Genomic DNA, 5,274 nt, shown 5'->3' on the forward strand with positions numbered 1-5,274 from the left:
ATTTTGTCGCTCAATCGACGAAAAATCAACAAGAAGAAAAGCTTGGGGAAGCCGACACTTCTACAAAAGGGAAGGATGTACCACCGGCGGCGGGGCAATTAGGGAATAATCATGCGGTGCCTCCACCAAGTGACTACACCATAAATGTCCCAATACTCATGTGTCAACACCCGGATTTTTAAGTCCAGATGCATGTTATGCCATACATCGCAATCCCAGGAATATTGTTGTTGCGAGACATAACAGTTGATACCATAAGTCATCATTCATTACATACCATAGTCGTCTTACAAATAGAGATCACATGATCCAATGTTACACAAATAGTTGATCTAATGATCAACGAACATATTACATGGCGGAAGCGTAACGGAAGTGGACTATCAAATCCACAGGCCAACGTCTGACGTCAGAAGATTCCCTAGTTGTCGTAGACGTCTTGTTGTCCATCCTCCTGGTACTACTGCTCTTCTTCATAGTCTGGCCATTTGAATAGCCAGGGACACAGCCGTGAGTACTTTAAAGTACTCGTAAACTAATACTAATATAAGTACTATCAATTCTAGTAAGGGGGTGCTAAGCTCTAGTTTTATTTGCATAAAGCTAATTTTAGTTCACAAGTATTTGACAAAAGACTTTTCATGTGCTAACTAACTCAAGTGGGAACATTAGTGTCATTCCCACAACTAGTTGTGATTCAAGTCAAGTCACCATTCACTTCATCAACATTTTCAAGAAATATCTGACACCGGTAACAGTATGGCCTTTCCAACCGTCTGTAACCGTGGACACGGCTATTCGAATAGGTTTACACTCTGTAGAGGTTGCACACTTGTGCCACAACATTTGATTTCATCCATCAAGGATAGCCCTGAATCATCGTAACTCAGTACGCAGATCATCAACCATAACCTTTCACTTACATACCCTAGTATAGGTACCTCTCCCCATGAGCTTGGCCTCCCAGTGAAGACCAACTGTCAACCTGGGAACTGCACAGGGCTTGGGCCGTACATTCACATCATTTCTCATACAACGGAGGCAGCCTCGAAATAACCCCTATGATGCTTGTTCAGAGGGAACCCATACTAAGGTGTATAAACTTCCAGTTAAGCCCTACCCATAATCAGATATTGTGGGGGTACTCAAAAATTGGAAAGGTATCGCATCCAATATCAGTTTTAATCAAAATTCATCATCTCATTCAAGTCATATTCACCTTCAAAGATCTTTCAATGGAATGACTCATCATTCCAAAGTTTTCAAATTCATTTCAAAACACAAGTTCCCATCTAGAGTAGTCAATTTTAGTTGTTAGCACTAGCACTAATCATGAGGGGTGCTATCTGGCTTGGCCATCTTTGAGGCTAACTTTGCTACTCTAGTACATTCTAAACTTAGACCAAAGTGGGAAATTCGTTTCTGATCTCGAGCTTAGATGCTCCCGATCCCTAGACCAATCAGGTTCAGCACATGGCAATATATGTCAGCGTATTCAGCTCCGTATTGATTTCGTAGCTCTGATGAAAACAGTGACTGGGCCAGCCATAATCAATGCCAGCTGCTACTGTGATCACGTGAACAATCGCGCGTGCGGCCATGCTAGCAAAATGCAGCCCACACAGTGGGAACCAGTCGAAGCTGATGGAGAGCAGTTGGCCAGAAGTAGTCGCTCGTACACTACGCGTACGTAACTGTTCCACCTACTTCTGTACGTTGTATGTGACAAGTGCCAGGCTTTGTGGCACAACCTGTATGGTTCATGAGAAAGAGCTCATCTGAGCCCGGGACTAGAAACACCCCTCCCGACCAAAGTTAACTATAAAAGTAACTTCTTAATAATTCAAGTAAAAACTTGTAGGGTAAAAACTTGCGATGGGATTGTTGCACATAAGGTAAAGGTAATGTGGCCTTGCTCTATTAGAGCTTTGACTTTGCAAGAATATTAGCTTGCAACAATATACCTTGCATTAGTCTAGCTTGCCTTGGTTATTGAGGTGATCAAAGTTTTCTTCTTCTTCTTGGTAGAATACCTCCTCCTCTTGATAGTCTCCGGTACTAGCGTCTATAAACGAATACGAGGATACAATCACCAAACAATACTTAAGTAGTCTTAATTGGCCTTAATGGCTCACTCAAAATGCTCTAGCATCATCACTTAACATTGCTACCTAAAATTATACTAGGGTTTTCTTACTTAGTGTTAGAGAAATAATTTCCTCTCATTGAAATGTGGATTAGGGTTTCTCTTTAAGTCTTTGGAGGAAATAATTTCCTCTCATTGAATCTTGTTAAGATTTAATCTCCTCAAATGAATAACTTATGATTCCATGTTGACCAAGGTCAACCCTTCCTCATCATCATTTGGGAAAATAATTTAAATGAGGTAGAGTACCTCATACAATTTAACACTACCATCATTATGATTTAATATCACCAACTAACCCAATATGAGATTATGTAAACCATGGTACTAACTCATACTAAGTTACTTGGGACAAGATTTAAATGAGGGCAAACACCTCATATGATTTATTATATAGTTTTGGACAATATCAACTAACTAAAATAGCCATAGAGTCCTTTCTTTAAACTAGGCCATGATCACCCAAAGTAATCATGCCATATTTTTACATAATCAATTAGAGTATGTTAAATGTGATCTATGAGAGTTGAAATCAACTCAATAGCATTTTTGGTTGATTTGTAATAATTGTTTGAAGTTGAAAAAGCTTCTGAATTGTTATTTTTGTCACCTTAATTCTACAAAAGATTTTGGTGTGAAACCAGTGTGGTTGGATAGAGCTTTTCATACGCTTTCCAACAATATAAAGTTGGTCAAAAATGGTTCATTAGATTTGAAACTATTCAAATTTGAATTGGACACCAGTTTGCATTTTTATTGAATTGGATTAAATCAAATTCGAATTACTGGGCTCGCGCGGGAAAAACCTAACGGGCCGGCCCAGTAACGCTTCAGTGCGCAGAGGGCCGCCTGACTTGTGGGGCCTACACGTCAGTGGGTTCTTAACACCAAATCAGTACGGGATGATGTGGGCTGTTGGATTAAAAGGCGATCGGACGAGCGAGGTGTGTCGTCTTCTCCGGCGATAGGGACTTACGGGCGCGGCGAGGCTAGGGGGTCGACGGCGATCAGGGGCTCCGGCGATCAACGGCGTCGATGCTGCTGGTCGTTGTCGACGACGGCGAGCTCAACGGTGGTCGTGGGAGCTCCGGGGATGGACTAAATCGTTGGCTTGATCTGCGGCGGCCCACGGGCGGTGATGGTGCAATTGGGCGGCGGTGGTGAGTAATGTGGAGCGGAGAGGGTGCGAGGAGAGGCAGAAGAGAGAGGGGAGTGGAACGGCGTGCTCAATTCGTCCAGGGGCGTGCCCCTTATATAGTGGCATGAGGTGACCGTGGGGTGCGGCAAGGTCGACGGCGGCGATGGTGTTCCAGGGCGCGAAAGGGCAAGACGACGTGCGCAACAGCGTCCTGGTCTCCAGGGGGTTCTGGGGAGCCTGCTGGCGAAGCTAGGCGGTGTCTACCCATGTCGGGCGCGTGCGAGGCTGTTGGAGATATGCCCAAGAGGCAATAATAAAGTGGTTATTATAATATCTTTGTGTTTATGATAAATGTCTGCATACCATGCTATAATTGTATTAACCGAAACATTGATACATGTGTGTTATGTAAACAACAAGGAGTCCCTAGTAAGCCTCTTTTATAACTAGCTTGTTGATTAATGGATGATCATGGTTTCGTGATCATGAACATTGGATGTTATTAATAACAAGGTTATGTCATTGGTTGAATGATATAATGGACACACACCCAACTGAGCGTAGCATAAGATCAAGTCATTAAGTTCAATTTGCTATAAGCTTTCAATACATAGTTGCCTTAGTCCTTCGACCATGAGATCATGTAAATCACTTACACCGGAAGGGTACTTTGATTACATCAAACGCCATTGCGTAAATGGGTGGTTATAAAGATGGGATTAAGTATTTGGAAAGTGTGAGTTGAGGCATATGGATCAATAGTGGAATTTGTTTATCCTGATGACGGATAGATATACTCTGGACCCTCTCGGTGGAATGTAATCTAATTAGCTTTCAAGCATATGAATAGTTCATAAGAGATCACATACCACGGTACGAGTAAAGAGTACTTGTCGGTAACGAGGTTGAACAAGGTATGGAGATACCGATGATCAAACCTCGGACAAGTAAAATATCGTGTGACAAAGGGAATTGGCATCGTATGTAAATGGTTCAATCGATCACTAAAGTCATTGTTGAATATGTGGGAGCCATTATGGATCTCCAGATCCCGCTATTGGTTATTGCTCGGAGAGGAGTCTCGGCCATGTTTGCATAGTTCGCGAACCGTAGGGTGACGCGCTTAAGGTTCGATGTCGCATAAGTAGATTTGAATATGGTATGGAGACGAAGTTTGTTTGGAGTCTCGGATGTGATCCAGGATGTCATGAGGAGGTCCGGAATAGTCCGGAGAATAAGATTCATATAAGGGAAGTTGATTTCTGGGTTTCGCAAAGGTTCGGGATTTTTCCGGTGATTGACTGGAAGGTTCTAGAAGGTTCCGGAGGGGTCCACCATGGGGCCCACGACCTAGGAGGCCTAGCATGGGCCGAGGGGATGCTCCCTGGCCTAATGGGCCAGGGGCACATGCCCCCCCCCCAAGGCCCAGGCCAGCCAACCCCCTAGGGTTTCCCTGGGGGGGATCAACTTGGGGGAGGGGAAAGCCCTCTCCCCCCTTTGGTCGCTGCCCCCCTAACCCTAGATGGGAAGGGGGGCCACCCTGGCCGGCTGGCCCCCTATATAAAGAGGGGAGGGGTGGTCGGCCACCACACCCCATCATTGCCTCCTCCTCTGGCCGCCTCTCCCTCCACCATACGCTGCTCTGGCTTAGGCGAAGCCCTACAGCTTTTTCTTCCTCCACTACCACCACCACGCCGTCGTGCTGCTGGAATTTGGAGGAGATCTACCACACCTCCGCTGCCCGCTGGAACGGGAGAGGAAGGAGCTTCATCGACACCGTACGCGCGACCGAGTACGGAAGTGCTGCCGGATTGCAGCACTGGGGACGATCGTCTACACCAACAACGAGATTAATCTCGTAGGCTTTGGAATCTTCGAGGGTTAGTCTCATCTCCATCTCGTTGCTTCGATCTTGTAGATTAGATCTTGGGTGTTCCATAGATTAGATCTTGGATTTATTCGTCTTTGCGGTAGGAAATTTTTTGTTTTC

The sequence above is a fragment of the Lolium perenne genome, chromosome 2 (assembly GCF_019359855.2).
Source record: "Lolium perenne isolate Kyuss_39 chromosome 2, Kyuss_2.0, whole genome shotgun sequence".
Lineage (NCBI taxonomy): Eukaryota > Viridiplantae > Streptophyta > Magnoliopsida > Poales > Poaceae > Lolium > Lolium perenne.